General features: G+C 41.5%; 1 protein-coding gene and 1 pseudogene across 3 annotated transcripts in view; both read right to left on the bottom strand.

The window, feature by feature from the left end:
- PHKB (phosphorylase kinase regulatory subunit beta) overlaps positions 1-23,425 on the bottom strand; it is a 1,109,273-nt gene that overhangs the window by 112,047 nt on the left and 973,801 nt on the right. The window lies entirely within an intron of this gene.
- On the bottom strand, positions 9,043-9,149 carry LOC128646379 (uncharacterized; annotated as a pseudogene).

Genomic DNA, 23,425 nt, shown 5'->3' with positions numbered 1-23,425 from the left:
TTTCATTTCTACCGAGTCTATTATTGTTCCCAGGAAGGGAACCCTTGTGAACGGGGACAGAGAACTTTTTTCTACGTTCACCTTCCACCCGTGAGACCTTAGAAAGGCCAGAACAATGTCCATATGAGCCTTTGCTCTGTGAAAGGACGACGCTTGTATTAGGATGTTGTCTAGGTAAGGTGCTACTGCAATGCCCCTTGGTCTTAGTACCGCTAGAAGGGACCCTAGCACCTTTGTGAAAATTCTGGGAGCAGTGGCCAATCCGAATGGAAGAGCCACAAACTGGTAATGTTTGTCCAGAAAGGCGAACCTCAGGAACTGATGGTGATCTTTGTGGATAGGAATATGCAGGTACGCATCCTTCAAATCCACGGTCATATATTGACCCTCCTGGATCATTGGTAAGATTGTCCGAATGGTTTCCATTTTGAATGATGGAACTCTGAGGAATTTGTTTAGGATTTTTAAGTCCAGGATTGGCCTGAAAGTTCCTTCCTTTTTGGGAACTACAAACAGGTTTGAGTAAAAACCCAGTCCTTGTTCTGCCGTTGGAACTGGGTGTATCACTCCCATTTTTAGAAGGTCTTCTACGCAGCGTAAGAATGCCTGTCTCTTTGTCTGATCTAAAGACAAGCGAGAAATGTGGAACCTTCCCCTTGGAGGAAGGTCCTTGAATTCCAGATGGTACCCCTGAGCAACAATTTCTAGCGCCCAGGGATCTGTACTATCCTCACTACCTTCTGCTAAAGAATCATCTTGGGCTACATTTTTAAGTGTCACTGCATGGTCCTTTAACTGCTTGGACGCTATAGCACATTTTAAACACAAATGCAATGGGGGTACCGCCATGGCTTTTAAACACACAGAACAAGGGCTATCTGAAGGCTCAGACATGTTTGACAGACTTAGACAGCACTATAATGCAAGAAAAAACACTTTTTGAAAAAACGTTACTGTGTCTTTAAATAATAAAAAGCTCACACTCTTTTATTAAAACATCAAAGAAACATCCGATCTTAATGAAATTTTCACCACATTATCCTAATGCTTTGGAATGATTGCACACAAATTTTCAAATCAATTAACCCCTTATTGCCCAAACCGGAGCTAAAGAGAGCAGTCAACCGGTTGTAAACACTAAAGCACTATGCCACAGCCTCTACTGTGGCTTTTACCTTCCTTAGGGATTATTTGAAGAAGAAATAAGCCTCTCCGAAGTCCTCTCTGAGGTCTCTGGACTCTACACGTGAAGCTGCATGAACTGTCTAGCAAAAAACAACTGCGCAACTGAGGCACGAAAATGAGGCCCCCTCCCTCTTCATTCCAGAGTGATGGGGCCTCTGAGATAGATTAGGTGTCTAATCAAGTGCCAGGCGAATAAAAAACCCCATAAGTGTTTTATAAGTCTAAAAAAACACCAGATTCGATATGAAATCATGCTAATAAAGCAATCGATTGAGCCCAAAATAGTGTCCACCAGTATTTAAGCCCTTAATCTAAGCCAGCCTTCTATACTGAGTCTGAGAAAATGGCTTACCTTCCCCCATGGGGGTTCCTGTCAGTCTTCTAGCATTACTGGGTCTTGTTAGAAAAATGACTGATCATACCTGAAGCAGTTAAGCCTGCAAACTGTTCCCCCCAACTGAAGTTCTCCGGTATTCAACAGTCCTGCGTGGGAACAGCAATGGATTTTAGTTACTGGTGCTAAAATCATATTCCTCTCAGCAGAAATCTTCATCACTTTCTGCCTCAGAGTAAATAGTACAAACCGGCACTATTTTAAAATAACAAACTTTTGATTGAAGAAATAAAAACTACAAATCTAACACCACAAACTCTTTACCCTCCACTGGAGATGCTACTTGTTAGAGCGGCAAAGAGAATGACTGGGGGGGCGGAGCCTGAGGGGAGCTATATGGACAGCTCTGCTGTGTGCTCTCTTTGCCACTTCCTGTAGGGATTGAGAATATCCCACAAGTAAGGAGGAAGCCGTGGACCGGATACACCAATGTAAGAGAAATAGATATTATTAAAACATGACCTTAAATCTGTATCAGAAGCAATGTCTGTTTCAAGATAGTTTTCAGTTCAACTGTGTAGATCAGATGCATTTCTTAGATACACAACCTATTTTCCAAAATGCAATAATTTTCTCTGGAGGAACTTTATTGCTCCACAATAGAGTTAAATATTTACAAGACGGAAGACTTTCCAACCTTGTTCAGTCTGGAGCTGAAAGGGTTAAGCAGGGCCACAGCATTAAATTAATTGCAGTGCTTCTCATAATTAACTTATGATTTTCAAGCTCCGGTGTTCTCCCCAAAGAGGAATTGACTAGATTAGAACAAAACACTAAGATATTCAACTTCGTTTAATTAGCTGATCCAGCCTATGCTTTGTACAATTAAATGAACTCAAAGGAATCTCATTTTCTTCTGCCTTAAAATGCTCAAATGCTGGTAACATGAGATTAAAAGGTAAAAGTGTAAGCGTGTTTTCTGATCCATATAATTTAAGTATTAACCCACTGTGTGCCAAATGAACTTGAAATTTGATTTTTTTTAACTAACCATCCCTCTTTTAAAGGGAGATTCCAGACAATTGGAATCCATATGGATGCATTTTAGTTTGGAATAGAAGCATTTTTGTAATATACATGTATTAGCAAAAATGCTTCTAATAAAAGCTATAGCTGTTTCAAAAGTGTATTTAAGTATGCACCATGCCAAAGCACTTGCTCAGAACCTAAGGTGCGTGTACCATCTGGTAATGATTCAATTTGTTAATTGATGACAAGATACAAAAGCCCAACTGACACTCTGAGCAGCTGCAGTAATAAAAAACCTGGTGTACTGAGAATATCTCGCTATGCTTCACATGCACGTGCAGAGAAAAATGTTAACACTAAAACAGTGAAAACTTACAATATAAGTATTTTTGCCAATACATGCATATTGCAAATATGTTTCTATTCAAAGATGTAATTCATCTATGTGCATTTAAATTTTGACAGGAATGTACCAGTTAATATCAAAGGTTCAATAAACTTGTGTATATAAAAAAGTACTGTTTAAACATGCTAAAAAATGTTCTTGCACATGAAAAAACATAATTTATGCTTACCTGATAAATTCCTTAATTTCTTGGTGGTGCGAGTCCACAAAATTCCTTACTATTGGGACTGCATCACCTGACCACCAGGAGGAGGCAAAGACACCCTAAACCAAAAGCTTTAATATCCCTCCTACTTCCATAACCCTTCCAGCATTTTGTATAATCAAGAATAGGAGGAAGAAGTAAGAAAGATAATAGGGTAAAGAGGTGCAAACTAAAACTGCTGCCCCTAGGAAAAACCATGCAGGTTTGTAGACTCTCAGCACAAAGAAAGAAAGGAATTTATCAGGTAAGCATCGATTATGTTTTCTTTCTAATGGTGCTGAGGGTCCATGAAATTCCTTACTGTTGGGAACTAATACCCAAGCTGTGGAGTCCATTACAAAATGAGTGGGACAAAAGGTAGAAAGGCAGGCACCTATTTACTAGGAAAGCCCAGGGCATTGATTGCATTTCGGCCGAATAACTTAAGCCAATACCGATCCCAACAATAACAGAGCTCTGCTGGCAGATCTGGAAGACCAAATTGTGGCCCAGAGATTGGACAAAATCGGTCTTTATCCCACTTGCAAAAAAAGAGAGAATGCTGCAATTATCGAACCATCACTCATATTGCACACAAGTGAAAATCCTGCTGAAAATTATTCAAAAACGCAGGGTATCAATTGTTGAGAGGGAGCTCCCTAATGTCCAAGCAGGATTTCGCTGAGTACGCGGAACCAGAGATCAAATTTGCGAACCTGTAGTGGGATCATAGAGAAAGATGCACGAATACCAAAAGGATGTGTATATGTGCTTCATCAATTACAGTAAAGCATTTGACTGCATTGATAATGACAAGCTGTTGAATTGCATGAAGCAAATGGAAATCCCAGAGCATCTGAAAGAATTGATATGATCACTCTACGAGAATCAGGAAGCTACAGTCAGGACAGCATTTGGCAATACAGAGTGGTTTGAGATCACAAAAGGCGTCCGGACAAGGATGCATCCTATCATCGGGCCTGTTCAATCTGTACGCTGAAACGTTCATGAGGCAATGCCATCTGGACAAATCGCCAATTGGTGAGAAAATTGGTGAGAGGAACAACAATATCCTTCGATATGCCGATGATACGGCTTTGCTTGCCGAAAGGGAAAAGGACCTGGAATATCTGGTCCAAAGAGTCAAAGAAGAAAGCAAGTGCATGGGATTGTACCGTAACATCAAGAAAACAAAGGTAATCACAACAGCAGGAAACGGCACAGTTCACATAACAATCGACAATAAAGAAATGTAATCAGTACAAGATTTTCTTTTCTTTGGATCCAAATATGACTGCAGTGGCGAACCAGGACTGGAAATTAACTCAAGAATTGCAAGGATTGGCAAAAATTTGGAAGAGCAAATATATCAGCACTGCAATAAAGATTTGAATAATTAACACACTAGTTTTCCCGATCTCCACTTACGCATTTTAAAGCTGGACACTCAAGAAGGTGGACAGAAGGAAAATCGACGCTTTCAAAATGTGGTGATGGAGGTAAATGCTGCACATGCCATGGACATCAAAGGTCACAAACAAGACGATCCTAGAGCAAGTTAAAACAAAGATATGGTCATATCATGCAAGCTAATTCCTTGGAAACAACATTAATGCTTGGCATAGTCAGTGGGATTAGAAGAAGAGGACGTCAAAGAACCTTGCTGGACATAATAAAGGCTGACTAAAAGGTCCAGATGAACTAACTGAACAGGTTTGTGTGGTCTCAGATCCACTGTATTAGCAAACATAATGGTAGTGGACGCAAGTGGAACCATGCAAACGTAATGTCATCAGACCCACTACCTCCGTGTACTGATTTAGACACCTGAGCAAATTCTGAGAAGCCAAATAATGCTTGAGCGTGCGTTGATCTGTCAAAAACATCCGGATGGAGACCAAAAAACGTGAGTACTCCTAGAAATGACACCCTTGATAATGGGGTAAGCGGACGCTCTGATGTTACATAGTAACATAGTAGAAGAAGTCCATCGAGTTCAACCTATACAAATCTCGATATACTTACAAAAAAGCTCCAGTTGAGCTTCAATTATTCCCTTTAAAAAGGTGACCCATTTAACACAAGCAATCATATCCCTGAATTATGTTTCTAGTCAGAAATGTATCTAAACCATTTTTAAAGGTATCTAAGGTATTGGCATACAGTGTTTAAATCTCCTTTCCTCTAGCCTTAAATTGTGACCACGTCACACACAATTTCCTTGGAAAAAACAGAGCTTCTGCCATCTCGGTATAAAGGCCTTGAATATATTTATATAAAGTAATCATGTCACCTCTAATGCACCTTTTTTCCTAGAGAAAACAGACTAAGTTTGGCAAACCTCTCCTCATAGCTTAAATTCTCCATTCCCATTATTAGTTTTGTGCCCTTCTATGAACTTTTTCTAAGTCTGCAATGTCTTTTTTTAAGATTGATCCCCAGAACTGAACTCCATACTCAAGGTGAGGTCTTACCAGGGATTTATATAGTGACAGAATTATGCTTTCCTCTCTTGCATCAATGCTTCTTTTAATACATGCTAGTATCTTGTTAGCATTATAAGCTGCTGCCCTGCATTGCGCACCCATCTTTAGCTTGTTATCTATTACTACTCCCAAATCCCTTTCCTCCTCTGGTTTGCTAAGTCTAGCCCCCCCTTTAAATAATAGGTTGTCTGCTTATTTTTACTTCCAAAATGTAGAACCTTGCATTTTCCAAAATTAATTTGTTAAAGGGACAGTCAACACCAGAATTGTTGTTGTTTAAAAAGGTAGATAATCCCTTTATTACCTATTCCCCAGTTTTGCATAACCAACACTGTTATAATAATACAAATTTTACCTCTGTAATTACCTTGTATTTAAGCCTCTGCAAACTGCTCCCTTATTTCAGTTATTTTGACAGACTTGCATTTTTAGCCAATCGGAGCTCACTCCTAGGAGCTTCACGTGCCTGAGCTCAATGTTATCTATATGAAACACATATGAAACGCCCTCTAGTGGTGAAAAAGTGTCAAAATGCTTTCAGATTAGAGGCGGCCTTCAAGGTCTAAGAAATTAGCAAATGAACCTCCTAGGTTTAGCTTACAGCTAAGAATACCAAGAGAACAAAGCAAAATTGGTAATAAAAGTAAATTGGAAAGTTGTTTAAAATTACATGCCCTATTAAATCATGAAAGTTTTTTTTTTTTTTACTTGACTGTCCCTTTAATCTAATATGTGTAGATCCCCTTGTAACACAAGTTCATCCTGCACTGACCTTATGGATTTACACAATTTTTTATAATCTGCAAAAGTAGAGATGTTGCTATTTAATCCTTGCTCCAAGTCCTTAAAGTGATGGTAAATTTCAGACTATAAATAAGAATGTTGCAATGAAAAATATACCAGTTTACAAGTAAAACCACAATTTTTTTTTAAAAGTTAATATATATTTTATAATAAAAGATTTATAATCCTAATCGGTATTATTCTTTTGGCTGGGATGTGATGTATAGAGCAGTCCCTGCCACACTCTACATAGGCTTTCTAAGGGCTTTAAAGGGGCTGGACTTCAAGATTGTCAAATGACACACGTATTGATTGGATGTTCACTGGAATTGTCATAAACAAAACAAAAAAAGGAGTTCATCCCAGTGGGCCGGCATAACATTGCAATAGAAACATTAATTTATTCACTAATTTAACCCTTTCACAGATGGATTAAAAAAGGTACACATATACTTTTTTTAATGGCAGAGATTAAAAATATGGCATTTGATTAGTTAAAGTTTACCATCACTTTAATAAAAATATTAAAAAGAACAGTGCCCAGTAATAATTCCTGGAGGACTCCACTGATTAACTTTGTCCAATCTGAGTATGATCGGTTTACAACTACTCATTGCTCCCTGTCTTTTACCCAGTTATTTATCATGAACTAACATTTTCAGCTATTCTCAGTCCCTTAATTTTGTAAATTAATCTCTCATGTGGCACTATATCAAATGACTTTGCAAAATCCAAGTATATCACATCAACTGATTCCCCTTTATCTATATTTATGCTTACTTTCATGGTAGAATCTAATTAGATTAATTTGACATTATCTATTTCTCATAAAACCATGCTGATTTGAACTCATAATCTTGTTTACACGAATTATAAACATAATCCCTTATAATGCCTTCAAGTATCTTTCCCACTATTGATGTCAGACTAACTGGTCTATAGTTTCCTGGATCAGTCCTCCTTCCCGTTTTAAAAAAAGGCACCAAATAAGCTTTAAGCCAGTCCTGAGGGACTATCCCGTCAATATAATGAGTCTTGAAAAAATGTAAATTATGTTTACATGATAATTTTCTTTTCTTCTGACGGGAAGAGTCCACAGCTGCATTCATTACTTTTGGGAATTCAGAACCTGGCCACCAGGAGGAGGCAAAGACACCTCAGCCAAATGCTTAAATACCTCCCCCCGCTTCCCTCATCCCCCTGTCATTCTGCCAAGGGAACAAGGAACAGTAGGAGAAATATCAGGGTGAAAAAGGTGCCAGAAGAATACAAAAACTTTTTTTCTGACTCTCCCCGTCAGAAAAAAAGAAAATTATCAGGTAAGCATAATTTAAGTTTTTCTTCTTAAATGGGGAGAGTCCACAGCTGTATTCATTACTTTTGCTCCAAACCCATACTTTAACTTACCCCCGACCCGAGGGAAGGAGACCTCCACATACCCCCTGAAGGGAAAAGGAAGAAGAACTCAACAGAGATCTAAAGACCAACAAGCTAGGGTAAGCGCAAACATAGGTTGCATCAGGACAAAAACGCATAGAGGACAAACTCCAACAATCTAACAAACAGAAGGGGAAAAAAAAAACCTACCCCAATCTAAATGGAAGTCCAAGGGACCATGTAATGTCCCAACCCTGGAGACCTAGAGAGACAAGGAAGACCCCATCCCTCACACAGTGTGTAATCTGCACTATGAAAGAACGACCGAGGGATAAATCCCCCCCCCCCCGGTAGCTAAAAATAGCACCATAAATCTTATTGTGCTCCAGATGAAGCCACAGGCTTCCCTCTGCTACAGATGTCTAGCAGACTCTAGCCGTTAACACTAGGAAACCAAGCTAGGAACTGCACCAGGACTCCCACAGAGGAAAAATTCAGAAGGAGAGCAGAAACCCACTCCCTCCCAGGAAAAACAAGGAAGTAAAAGAGCATCCAAAACCAGCAGAGAACGCCCCCTGCTGAGGAAAAAAACACTGCGAAGCATCCCAGTTAAGGAGGGATCATAAGATCTAAGTAAGATACGCTGTCCAGGCTCAACCAGACAGACAGACCTCTGACCCCCTCTCCGAGGCAATGGACTCAGCACCAAAGTGACTGGCAATGTCCCAAAATAAGGAAAATAAACCATTCCCCGGACTGCCCAAGTCCTTAGTAAGGAAAAAGGAGGGGAGCTAAATTAAACGGTACCAATAGGTTGAGCAAATTCCACAATTTGCTAACAAGACTGGCAAGCTAACCAACTAAGTTATAACAGAACATAGGACGAGTTCGGGATCCAGGACCCAGACACAAAAAAAAAAGCCAAAGACATCTCGACCCCTTAAGGAAGAGTTCGTCATCGAGGCCTCAAAAAATACATATGGTAAGAAAACCATAAAGGAGATAAAAATCGCCCCAACCTGGTACCCCAGATGTCGAAGGAATCATCTAAACCTCCAATCCCATTGGGAATGGAAAATCCTAGCTCCGAGGTCAAGGACCTCTGAAACCAACAGAGTAATCTTAAACAGGATCCGCTTCAGGAACCCTGCCAACAATCAGGAACAGGACAATGAGGACTGAGCACAATTGCCTCACCAAAAAGAAGAAACAAGAACCAGCCTGACGTCTAAGAACGAAAAGGCTTCTCTCCATGACTCAGCCCCGCAAGGGGCAAGCATTTTGTGAAAACTCATGGATGTTCCACTCCACGGAAATCTTTAGCAAAGGTGAAAGCTTTATTCGATCCGAAGAGAATTAGAGTATAACGAACTCTTCATCCGAGTGAGCAACTCACCACCCAACCAGGACAGCCAGATATAGTGGCACCACGTGGGCGATATAGGCCTAAAGGACCAGAAAATAGAGCCCGACCAGGACCAGCCTGCTAAATAGGGCATTCAGAACTGACCCATGCCACAGAAAAATTGAAACCCTAACAGGAATCGACAAAAGGAACTATAGACATAACAATGTATTAACACTTTAACATGCAATTTCCGCGGAAGTGCTCAGGCGACCACAAAATCGCTAGTATCAAATTCCAGAAAAGAAATGTTTCACACCGGAAAAATTATAACAGACATGAGCTTCTAAAAAATAAATAAAACCATCCTGCCTGATCAAAGAAAAATAGGGCAACACCCACAGGTGAACGCCCAAGAAGAATGGGTACACTACCCAATACTCCCGAAGATCAGGATTGGAATAAGATACCCTAAAAGAAAGTAAATTGGAGACGACAAGGAGATTAACTTCATCCCCCCACGTCTAACCCAGCTTTCAGTCTGGTGCAGCAGACCGAGGATCCCTCAACCCATTAGGATTGGGATCCTCCAGCACCGCCAGAACATGTCGTGGTAGGACACGAAGGTGTGCCAGTCTATAATGAAAAGCAAAACTTACCTCAGGCGGGGCAACTGATGATGGTTTCAGAGGCAACCGCTTCCCCAGATGGCTGATCTGACCCAGACAATCCCATGCCTGATGAGCCTTGGTTAACAGAACACCGACAGTATCTCATCAACACCTCCCTCTCAGGAAGGTGAAAAAGCGCCAATGCCATAGATATGGCCATGCGGAACCGTTCTGTAACCTCTGGAGGAAACAAGTCGCCTTCTGGAGAAAGGGTAACGGCATTAGAGACATCTGCTTGTGTAGCTAGGTAAGGATCTATGTCACGCGCCTCGCGGGATCCCCAGGGGCGGATGGCTCGGTGGACTCTAAGGTCCCTGTTGCGGGAGAAGAGAGCACTCTAAAGCGGCATTCGGAAAATAACTGATGGGCATGGATTACCCGGGCCATCTCATACTCTTCGCAAGAAGTAGAATCTGAATCAGAGATATCCGTCTCCAAAAAAATCAGAATCCTTCATAACTTGGATAAAATTATGGATAGACGAAGAAGAAGAAAAACAAAAACGGCATTTACCACCTACTGAGACCCAGACAACTAGCAAAACAGACTCTCTCCGTTGCCACATGGTCAGGAATACGAAAATAGAAAAGAGTGCAGAACATGACCACACCTAGTCACAAGGTACACCGTACAGGCCAGAAAAAAGCACGCCAAGGCCACAAGAGCCGCACAGTCTGAAAAAAAAGTCTGTTATGTTCCGATATAGCCACGAGCCCAAGCTTCACTACACATTAGCAGACAGAATCACATGACAAACATGATTAATGTTCAATAACCCCCCTCAGGAGATATTAACCCTTGATTCCATAAAGATAAAGGAGTCCCATTGAGACCCTGACTTCTTCGTTTGCATTACACTCACACATCAAAGTAAAATGAAATGCTCTTAACAGAATCTACGCCGTGGAACAGGAACACGGCCCTTCAAGTGTGACAGATAGTAGCCTCGCTTCTGACATGGACTTGAGTGAAGAAAGCAGGCAGCGAAACTCGTCAACGCTGATTGCTAAGGAGCTGTTAACATGAGTCGGGATGGTTTTGCAGAAAGACTTTCCCTGCATCTCTGGACTCTAACATTCATCCATGCTCTCACTGAGAGACTGACAGGATTACTTAAAACTCCAGTCCCATTTCGAAGAGTACTACCCTCCAAAAGAGACTAAAATCTTCCGACACTTCTCTGCCAACCTCCTGTGATGAAAGGCAAAGAATGACTGGGGGATGAGGGAAGTGGGGGAGGTATTAAAGCCTTTGGCTGGGATGTCTTTGCCTCCTCCTGGTGGCCAGGTTCTGAATTCCCAAAAGTAATGCATACCGCTGTGGACTCTCCCCGTTTAAGAAGAAAATTAAGAGTATACCTTTCGCTATAAATAGTGCTAAATTCCCATAAGACCATTGGGTGTATTCCATCTGGACCTGAAGTTTTATATACCTTAATATTATCCAGTTTTTTTCCTGATATCCTCTAGAGATAACCCAGTTAATGGTATGGTCTTGTATGTTCTACTTTGTTTCAAAGTATCTCCCATTGGTTCCTCTCTTGTGTATACTGAAGAAAAGAACTGGTTTAGTACCTGTCAGGGTGCCAGGAATCAGACTGAGACGAGAAGTGCAAAAATAATCACACCTTTATTAATAGCAAAAAATAATAAAAAGTCCACAAGTCAAATAACAAGCCAGGAGTCAAAACCAGAGATGGTAGTCAGACGAGCCGAGTCAGGAACCAAAGTGAATAGTCAGACGAGCCGGAATCAGGAAAAAGGAAAACAGCAGAGTCAGGAACAAGCCAGGGATCAGGAACCAGGAAGGACATCAGGCAGCCAGGTAATACACAGGAACTCTCATAAACAGGTCTGAGACAACGAAAAGGCAAAGCATACTGAACAGAGGCCCTTTAAATAATAAGTGATGACATCACAATTCTGAGACTGCATCCTGTCTCACACGGATGATACACACCAGTCTGGCCATAAAAGGAAGTGCAGGAAATGAGCAGCATCCCCCACAATGCACCATAGTCAGGAAGAGAGGTGAGTAAAATGACTGCCAGCAACACATGGCAAACAAAACAGGGAAAAACCCTGACAATACCCTCCCCTCAACGACCTCTCCCCCGCGGGAGGACAAAAGGCTTATTGGGGAAACGTGCATGGAAGGCACGGAGGAGGGCAGGAGCATGAACATCAGAGGAGGGAACCCAAGAACGCTCCTCCGGACCGTAGCCCCTCCAGTGAACCAAATACGGCCCCTTGACATACGAGAGTCAATAACACTGCTGACCTCATACTCCTCATGGTTGTCAACAAAGATAGGATGGGGACGAGGCAACACAGTGGTAAACCGATTACAAACCAATGGTTTCAAGAGGGAGACATGAAAAACATTGGAGATGCGCATAGAAGGAGGAAGGTCAAGAGCGTAGGCCACAGGATTAACCCGTCGGAGTATTCGAAAAGGACCAACATAACGGGGAGCCAATTTATTGGAAGGCACACAAAGGTTCAAGTTGCGGGAGGACAGCCAAACTCTCTCACCAACCTGGTAGGAAGGTGCGGGCAGACGCCTATGATCAGCCTGGAACTTTTGGGGCTGCATAGAACGATGAAGGCAATCCTGAATCTGCACTCACGTGGAACGGAGTTGCCGGAGATGCTCCTCCAAAGCTGGAATACCCTGAGACATGAATGAGTCGGGCAACAAGTATGGTTGAAACCCATAATAGAGGCAGAGCCCCTACCTCCTCCTAAAGGCCCTCTCCGCCGTGGAAAGACGCGTGAATCCCAACTGCATCGGCTCAGCAGTACCTGGTGACTCGGGACCAGGAGGCATAGGAGGAGAGGAAGGCATGGGTGGGAACGAACACGTAGGAGACAACGGAACAGGAGGCTTCTGCAAGCCATCCTTGAAAGAGGGCCTCTCTCTGAGTCTGATGTCAATTAGGATAAAAAAAAACACCAATGCCTCGAGATCCTCTGGTAAATCTCTGGCAGCAACTTCGTCTTTAATCGCATCAGAGAGCCCATGAAAGAAGGCGGCAACAAGGGCTTCATTGTTCCAACCTACCTCTGCGGCAATCGTACGGAACTCAATAGCATACTGAGCAACAGATCTTGTACCTTGCTGAATGGACATGAGTCATTTAGCAGCAGAGGAGGAGTGAGCCGGAACATCAAATACCCTTTGAAAGGAGGCCACAAATTCAGGGCAATTTGAAATCACAGGTTTATTAGGGAAACGCCTGAGGTAACATCTCAAAGTAAATGCCCACCTGGTTAAAAAACCCTCAGCATTAAATAGGATCGCCTCCATATCGCTGAGGTAGAGGTGCAGAATTGGACATGCTCCTGGTAGGCATAGGTGCAGAAGCGGAAACAGGAGCAGCCATAACTTGCGGAACACTTTGGTCCAAATGTGCAGTGCGAGTCAGCAGGGTTTCCAGGGCTAGTTCAAATTGATCCAAGCGGTGATCCTGTACATCCATCCTGGAAATGATGGCAGGTAAAGGTGGATAATTAGCACCATCAGGATTCATGGCCTTTGCGTAATGTCAGGGTGCCAGGAATCAGACTGAGACGAGAAGTGCAAACATAATCACACCTTTATTAATAGCAAAAAATAATAAAAAGTCCACAAGTCAAATAACAAGCCAGGAGTCAAAACCAGAGCTGGTAGTCAGACGAGCCGAGTCAGGAGCCAAAGAGAATAGTCAGATGAGCCGGAATCAGGAACAAGGAAAACAGCAGAGTCAGGAACAAGCCAGGGATCAGGAACCAGCAAGAACGTCAGGCAGCCAGGTAATACACAGGAACTCTCACAAACAGGTCTGAGACAAAGCAAAGGCAAAGCATACTGAACAGAGGCCCTTTAAATAATAAGTGATGACATCACAATTCTGAGACTGCATCCTGTCTCACACGGATGATGCACACCAGTCTGGCCATAAAAGGAAGTGCAGGAAATGAGCAGCATCCCCCACAATGCACCATAGTCAGGAAGAGAGGTGAGTAAAATGACTGCCAGCAGCACATGGCAAACAAAACTGGAAAAAACCCTGACAGTACCTCATCCTTCTCTCGGTCACTGTTAATCATGCTACAGTTCACAGATTTTACCTACTATTGTCCTTCTTAGATTTTTTGCCATTTATGTACTTAAAAAAACTTTTTAGGGTTTGACATTGAATCCTTTGCAATTAATCTTTCATTTTCAATTTTTGCTAATTTGATCCCTTATACAGTAAGACTGCTTATGGAAAGAGACCATGTTATGATCGATCACTGTTACCAAAATGTTCTTTGACTTCTTTATTTGAAATTATATCTGTATCTTTTAAAAGCACTAAATCCAATATAGCTTTATTCCTCCGCCTCTACTAACTGTGACATGAAGTTATCCTTGAGAACATTTAAAAATCTCTCTTAGATGTATTACTAGTTTCATTGGCCCAGTTTATGTCGAGGTAGTTAAAATCTCACATTACAACATTGGTATTATTAGTAGCCTTTCCTATTTGCATTAGTAGTTGAGTTTCCTCTATGTCACTAATGTTGGGGGGGCTTGTAGCATGTTCCTACTAATATTTTTTTTTCCCACTCTGTTATTTCTACATTTTCACCTGTATCATCATAAATATCTTCCCTTATTGTAGGTTTAAGGTCATGTTTAATATACAGGCAAATTCTTCCACCCCTTATATTACTCCTGTCCCTCCTAAATAAGTAAAGTATATAAGTTAACTGCCCAGTCCTGTGAATCATGCCACCATCAGTTATACTGATAATAGCATAGTCCTCTTCTGCAACTAAGAGCTCCAGCTCCCCCATTTTACTAGTCATGCTTATTGATTTGCTGTCATACATTTAATTCATGTGCTTTCTGCAGCTACTTGGTGCGCTTTCCTCCAAACTTTCTAATGTGACATCCTAAGTGTACCCTTCCATGAAATATTCTAGGTGTGACATATTCACAGATTGATCTGTGTTTTTTTATTATGTTCTGGCCCTCCCCCCTTTTCCTAATTTAAAAGATTCTCTAAGCATGCTACCATCCTCTCCCCCAACACACCTGCACCCATGTCATTCAGGTGCAATCCATCCTTACTGTCTATATTGTACCCAAGTGAAAAGTCAGCCCAGTGCTCTAAATAGTCAAACTCCTCATTTTTACACCATGTTTTTAACCAGGAATTAACGGACCTTAGCTCCTTCTGCCTTACTAAGTTAGCACATGGCACTGGTAATATCTCCGAAAATATTACCTTGGAAGTCCTTGCTTTAAGCTTACTGCCTAACTCCCTGAAGTAATTTTTAAGGACACCCCATCTTCCGCTAATTGTTTCAATAGTACCAATATGCACCATGACTGTAGGATCAGACACAGATCACTGTAGCAATCTATCAATACGCTCCACAATATGCGTAACACAAGCCCCTGGAAGACAGCAAACTGTTCTATTTAAGGGATCTGGATGACATATTACCCTATCAACTTTTCTAATAATAGTCTCCTACAACAAACATCTGCCTCAGGTCCAGACTTGTATGCTTCTCTTCCATGACTGAAGGACTGTTCACTATAGTATGCCCCGGTTTCATGACTAAAGGACTATTCACTATATTTTGCTCCTCTTCCATGACTTAAGGACTGTTCACTATACTAGGCAGAACAGCACTCTCTGACATTGCCACCCATGAGCTGATATCCCCAACATCTTCACATAATCTGGCAAATCTGTCGGGGTGCACAAGCTCAGAACTGGTCTGTCTCTTCTGCTTTCTTTTACTACCACTTCTAACTGTGACCCAGCTACTTCCTGTTGTCTCCCCATCTGATTCCTCTATATTCCCACTGCTAGAACCATGAACAAACTGCTCAGTCATATGCATTTCACTTTCAAGGGTCTCAATATCACGCAGGGTTGCAATTTGTTCCTCCAGAACTCGAATACTATCTTCTAAAGAGACGATATGCTCACACTTGCCACAAACATATGATCCCTGAAGTGGTTCCTCCAGTGATGCAAACATATGGCAAGCTGTAAAAAGGAACACTCAGGTGGCACTCAAAAAATGGCAGCAGTGCCTTTATTAAGCTGAGCAACGTTTTGGGGCTCCTGCCCCTTTATCAAGCTCATATGGCAAGCTGTACACTGAATGAGATTATCATACATTCTTACTAAAAGGTTTAAATTAAAAATTTAAAAGATTTACATTCACCCTTGGTTACTCCATCTCCTTATTTGCTCTAACTACCTTATTTCTCTAACTCTATACTTAACACAGAGAAACTGAATGCAGCAAACAACTTAGAGCAAGGCTCACAGAGGTAATGAGCTAAATATATAGTGTAGGCCCACACAGGTGTAAGTAATCCCTCCCCTAATTCCACACACACACACACATAAATATAGGGATAAAATAAAAAACAAACTGGAATTAGTTAAAAAGCAATGTTCTTGGGGGCGTGTCCGGGTGGCGGCCATGCTTAGCTGCAAAATTAATGACTCTGCTTGAACAACAGATAATCCTCTCATTATCATCAAACCCGAGTGACATCCTTTATAATTTAAACTAAATACTATTACAGGAGAAGATACTGCTTCACATTGTATTATTTTTTATCACTTTGGGATTCAACAGAGTCCTTAATCCGGACCACTGAAATTTTCATGGCAGCGGTGGTGGCGGCCGCCTTGCAATAAATGTTTATATTTTGACCCCAAATGCTCAATCCATTATACTAAGTGACTACTAGCCAGATTATCAATGAGTCTAATGTTTCATTCTTATTTAGATATGCACTTTGGCTCCTAGTGCAGTATTTTGTGTTTACATTTCTTCTCTTATAGACTTATCATATATAACACTGTGAATCTGCAGATTTAGATCACATGTGTTAGTTAGAAAATTCAGTCTCTTCAAATATAAACTATGTGGAAGCTATATTTGGTATAGGACATATAGCAGACGTTCATGTAAACTAGTTAAAAACATTCTTTCATGATTCAGATAGAGCATGCAATTTTAAGCAACATTCTAATTTACTACTATTATCAATTTTTCTTCGTTCTCTTGCTATCTTTTTTTGAAAAAGAATGCATCTAAGCTAAGGAGCTAGCCAATTTTTGGTTCAGACCCTGAACAGCGCTTGTTTATTGGTGCTGTCCAATCAGCAAGGACAACCCAGGTTGTGAACCAAAAATGGACCGGCTTCTAAACGTACATTCTATCTTTACAAATAAAGAGAGCAAGAAAATGAAGAAAATGGATAAAAGGAGTAAATTAGAGAGTTGCTTAAAATTGCATGCTCTAAGTCTATCTGAATCATGAAAGAAAAAACAGAATTTATGCTTACCTGATAAATTACTTTCTCTTGCGGTGTATCCAGTCCACGGATTCATCCATTACTTGCGGGATATTCTCCTTCCCTACAGGAAGTGGCAAAGAGAGCACACAGCAGAGCTGTCCATATAGCTCCCCCTCTAGCTCCACCCCCCAGTCATTCGACCAAAGGTTAGGAAGAAAAAGGAGAAACCATAGGGTGCAGTGGGTGCAGTGGTGACTAGTTTAAACAACAAATTTTTTACCTGACTTAAATGCCAGGGCGGGCCGTGGACTGGATACACCGCAAGAGAAAGTAATTTATCAGGTAAGCATAAATTCTGTTTTCTCTTGCAAGGTGTATCCAGTCCACGGATTCATCCATTACTTGTGGGATACCAATACCAAAGCTTTAGGACACGGATGAAGGGAGGGAACAAGACAGGTACCCTTTAAACGAAAGACACCACTGCTTGTAAAACCTTTCTCCCAAAAATAGCCTCCAAGGAAGCAAAAGTATCAGATATGTAAAATTTTGAAAAAGTATGCAGCGAAGACCAAGTTGCTGCCTTACAAATCTGTTCAACAGAAGCTTTGTTTTTTAAAAGCTCATGTGGAAGCCACTGCTCTGGTAGAATGAGCAGTAATTGTTTCAGGAAGCTGCTGGCCAGCAGTCTCGTAGGCCAAACGGATGATGCTTTTCAGCCAAAAGGAAAGAGAGGTAATAGTCGCTTTCTGACCTCTCCTCTTACCAGAATAGACAACACAAAAGGAAGATGTTTGTCTGAAATCCTTAGTTGCTTGTAAGTAGAACTTTAAAGCACAAACCACATCAGGATTATTTAAGCGACGTTCCTTCTTCGATACAGAGAAGGAACAACAATTTCCTGGTTAATATTCTTGTTAGAAATAACCTTATGAAGAAAACCAGGTATGGAACGTAAAAACTACCTTATCTGCATGGAACACCAGCGGAATCACACTGTAAGGCAAATAACTGAGACTCTTCGAGTAGAAGAGATAGCTACAAAAACAAAAATTTTCCAAGATAACAACTTAATATCTATGGAATGTAAAGGTTCAAACGGAACCCCTTGAAGAACTGAAAGAACTAGATTTAGACTCCATGGCGGAGCCGCAGTCTTATAGACAGGCTAGATTCTCACTAAAGCCTGAGTAGACACCTGTACGTCTGGAACCTCTGCCAGACACTTGTGTAAAAGAATAGACAGAACAGATATCTGTCTTTTTAAGGGACTAGCTGACAATCCTTTCTCCAATCCTTCTTTTTTTTTTTTTATAATTCTTTTTATTGATTTATCAATTCTATTATACAAAAAAGAAACAGAGCAGAAGTGTACAGATAAAAAAAAAAAAAAAAAAACAACAAAAAAAAAAACAAAGAAAACACAATAATACAAAAGCAGTGCACCAAATCATTCAATAGTAGAGGCGCCATTTTCTGGTATATCTTAAATCAAAAAACATGTTCATTCTATATCACCAAATAATACATATACCGTTACAATAAATATCAACAGCTTAACTTTTTTTGACTTTTTTCTCCCTCTTATTCCTTTACCCCTCCCCTGCCTTCTTATTTGCCTTCCCTAAAGATAAAAAATACATCTGCAATAACAAAAAAAAAAAAAAAAAAAAAAAAAAAAAAAAAAAAAAAAAAAACCCCACAGCCCCCCTCCGCATGCCCATCATACAAGATAATACCTTGCACCCTCTCCTCAGCCAGAATACAACTACAAATGTACACCCAATTATGCCGCCGAAACTAACCAGGATGCCGGGAATTTCCCCAATAACACTAATTCAGCAAAGCAAACCGATGATCGCACCGGGGCAAGAATCTGCCTTTGTATCCGAAGCGGATAAGACAAGATAATTGGTAACCATCCCTGCAAGAACTCCTTGGTTCTCTTCTCAGATGCTTCCAGTAAATGATATGACTCAAATATAATTTGACCTTGGATTTCTTTAAAAGACCTCTCAAGGCTCGGTGCTCTCCTCGATTTCCAATTTAATAAGACAAGATGACGCACGGCTAAGATAATCGTATTCAGAATACGAGTTAATGACCCCAAGTTTCTATGTGTTTCTGTGATCAATAAAATCACATCTTGAAGTGTGAGAACACAATTTACCCCATACAATGTATTAAACCAGTGACCCAATTTACACCACAATTGATTAATTTTGGGACAGGACCAAAACATATGAAATAAGTCAGCCCTAGAATTTGAGCATCTGGGACAGTTATTTGTTCCAATATGAGAAAATTTTTGTAATTTCAGGGGATGCAAATAAAAATTATTCAAAAGCTTCGTGTGCGATTCCTTCCAGGACATCGAGACCCTACATTTATACGCCCTATTGCAACTCTGAATGATCCTCTCCTCGGAAACATCAGTGATAACCGGAAGCAACCAATTACTTATATTCTGCAGATACTTATCACTTTCTCCAATCCTTCTTGGAGGAAAGACAATGTCCAGGGAATCCTAATCTTACTCCATGAGTGACCCCTGGATTCACACCAACAAAGATATTTTCGTCACATCTTATGATAGATTTTCCTGGGGACAGGCTTACTAGCCTGAATCAGAGTATCTATAACTGACTCAGAGAAACCACGCTTTGATAGAATTAAGCGTTCAATCTCCAAGCAGTCAGACGTAAAGAAATTAGATTTGGATGCTTGAACGGACCCTGTATTAGAAGATCCTGCCTCATCGGCAGCATCCATGGTGGAATAGATGACATGTCCACTAGGTCTGCATACCAAGTCCATAGAGAGGAAGCTTAGAGATCTGATAGGACGTCATCAGATCCAAGTCCTGGGATGTGAATTGCTGAGAGATGGCAGGAGTGATCGTCATCGTTAGAGAACTCTTTGTTCCCCCTTGATGATTGATGTAAGCTACAGTAGTAATGTCCTGTGAGTGTGGAGAGAGAACTCATTATGATGTTCACCTTCCACCCGTGAGACCTCAGAAAAACCAATACAATCTCCGTGTGAGACTTAGCTCTTTGGAAAGACAGCGCCTGAATGAAGATGTCGTCTAGGAAAGGTGCCACTGCTATGCCCCACGGTCTCAGAACCGCTAAGAGGGACCCTAGCACCTTTGAGAAAATTCTGGAAGCAGTGGCCGACCCGAAAGGAAGAGCCACAAACTGGTAATGCTTGTCTAGAAAGGCAAACCTGAAAAACTGATGATGATCTTTGTGGATAGGAATGTGTAGTTACGCATCCTTTAGATCCATGGTAGTCATATATTGACCTTCCTGGATCATAAGTAAGATTATCCGAATGTTCTCCATCTTGAATGATGGGACTCTGAGGAACCTTTTTAGAAGTTTTAGATCTAAGATTGGTCTGAAAGTTCCTTCTTTTTTGGGAACCACAAACAGGTTTGAGTAAAAACCCAGGTGTATCAGTCCCGTTGTATGTAGATCTTCTACACAGCGTAAAAACGTTTCTTCCTTTGTCTGATCTGTGGACAGACGAGAAATATGGAACCTTCCCCTTGGAGGGGAGTCCTTGAATTCTAGAAGATATCCCTGGGAAACAATCTCTGATGCCCAGGGATCGTGGACGTCTCTTGCCCAGGCCTGAGCGAAGAGAGAGAGTCTGCCCCCTACTAGATCCGGTCCCGGATCGGCGGCTACCCCTTCATGCTGTCTTGGTGGCAGCTGCAGGCTTTTTGGCCTGTTTACCCTTGTTCCAGCCCTGGTAAGGCTTCCAGGTTGCCTTGGGCTGTGAATCGTTACCCTCTGGCTTTGCCGCTGGAGAGGCTGAAGGGGAACCGCTCCTGAAATTACGAAAGGAGCGAAAATTAGCTTTGTTCTTAGCCTTAAAAGGCTTGTCCTGAGGGAGAGCATCGCCCTTTCCCCCGGTGATTTCTGAAATAATCTCTTTCAATTCTGGCCCGAAGAGGGTCTTTCCTTTGAAAGGGATATTTAATAGTTTGGATTTTGACGACACATCGGCCGACCAGGACTTGAGCCAAAGCGCTCTGCGCGCCATAATGGCGAAACCTGAATTCTTTGCCGCTAAGTTAACGAATTGCAAAGCGGCATCTGTGATAAAAGAATTAGCCAGCTTTAGAGCCTTAATTCTATCCATAATTTCGTCATATGAGGTCTCCGTCTGGAGCGAGTCCTCCAGCGCCTCAAACCAGAAAGCAGCTGCAGTAGTTACAGGAATAATGCAGGCAATAGGTTGGAGAAGAAAACCTTGTTGAACAAAAATTTTCTTAAGTAAACCCTCTAACTTTTTATCCATAGGGTCTTTAAAAGCACAACTGTCTTCAATTGGTATGGTTGTGCGTTTAGCAAGAGAAGAAACAGCCCCCTCTACCTTAGGGACCATCTGCCACGAGTCCCGCATGGGGTCAGTTATGGGGAACATTTTCTTAAAAACAGGGGGGGAACAAAAGGGACACCTGGTCTATCCCACTCCCTAGTAACGATATCCGCAATCCTCTTAGGGACCGGAAACGCATCAGTGTATACAGGGACCTCTAGGTACTTGTCCATTTTACACAATTTCTGTGGGACCACCATAGGCTCGCAATCATCCAGAGTAGCTAATACCTCCCTGAGCAATACGCGGAGGTGTTCTAATTTAAATTTAAAAACCAATGTATCTGAATCTGACTGATGAGAAACCTTTCCTGAATCGGAAATTTCTCCCTCAGACATCAAATCCCTCACCCCCACTTCAGAGCGTTGTGAGGGTACATCAGAAAAGGCTACCAAAGCTTCAGAATGCTCATAATCTGTTCTTAAAACAGAGCTATCACGCTTTGCAGGTAACACAGGCAGTTTAGATAAGAAAGCTGCAAGGGAATTGTCCATGACTGCCGCTAGTTGTTGTAAAGTAAAAGAGTTAGACGCACTAGAGGTACTAGGCGTCGCTTGCGCGGGCGTAACTGGTTGTGACACTTGGGGAGAGGCAGACGGGCTACCCTCGTTACCTTCAGTCTGAGAATCATCTTGGGCCACATTTTTAAGTGCAATAATATGATCTTTAAAGTGTATAGACATATCAGTACAAGTGGGACACATTCTGAGAGGGGGTTCCACCATGGCTTCTAAACACATTGAACAAGGATTTTCCTTAGTGACAGACATGTTTAATAGACTAGTAATATATATAAGCAGGCTTGGAAACCACTTTAATCAATAAAAAACACAATTTGAAAAAATCGTTACTGTGCCTTTAAGAAATAAAAAGAGCACACAATTTTACAAAACAGTGAAAAATGCAGCGATTCTCCTGAAATTTTCACAGTATGTACCCAAATCCTTAATAAGATTGCACCACAAGTTTCAGAAGGATTAACCCCTGAATGCCCAAACCAGAGCAGCCTAAAGCCAACACCCAGTTAACAATAGTACAGCACCTTGCCACAGCCTTGCTGTGGCCCTACTTGCCCTTAGGGATCAGATTTGGGGGGATATAGCTTCTATCAGGCCCTCAAACAGCAGCAGGACCCTCCATGTGAATCAGCATGAACTTCTCTGCAAATTCTAACTGCGTATCTGAGGCCCCTCCCACTCTACCCTGGAGTTGTGAGGCCTAGTAAAAAACACTCTTAAGTGACTAAAAACCAGCCATGTGGATAATAACCCCATAAAAGTGTCTACAAATGATATTTTTCTTGAATAAACAATCGATTGCCCTGAATCAGTGTCAACCTGCATAATTAGCCCTGTTATGTAAGCATTCAATTCCTTACTAAGTCTGTGAACATAGCTTACCCTCCCCTCATGGGGATATTGTCAGTCCTTCTAGCATCATCTCAGTCTTGTCTAGAAATAAATGACTGAACATATCTCATTGCAGATTGCCCTGCAAACCTTTCCCCCCAACTGAAGTTTTCTGGTACTCCTCAGTCCTGTGTGGGAACAGCAGTGGATTTTAGTTACAACATGCTAAAATCATTTTCCTCTCAGCAGAAATCTTCATCACTTTTCTGCTAGAGAGTAAATAGTACAAACCGGTAGCATTTAAAATAACAAACTTTTGATTGAAGATAATAAAAACTACAATTCTAACCCCACATTCACTTTACCCTCCCGTAGAGAGACCCTAGTGCTTAGAGCCGGCAAAGAGAATGACTGGGGGGTGGATCTAGAGGGGGAGCTATATGGACAGCTCTGCTGTGTGCTCTCTTTGCCACTTCCTGTAGGGAAGGAGAATATCCCACAAGTAATGGATGAATCCGTGGACTGGATACACCTTGCAAGAGAAAATTTGGTTTCAGTGTCCCTTTAACTAATTCTAAT

This window comes from Bombina bombina, chromosome 1, assembly GCF_027579735.1.
Source record: "Bombina bombina isolate aBomBom1 chromosome 1, aBomBom1.pri, whole genome shotgun sequence".
NCBI classification, from domain to species: Eukaryota; Metazoa; Chordata; class Amphibia; order Anura; family Bombinatoridae; genus Bombina; species Bombina bombina.
Note: the sequence above shows the minus strand (reverse complement) of the source record. Positions and strands in the feature narration are given on the sequence as shown.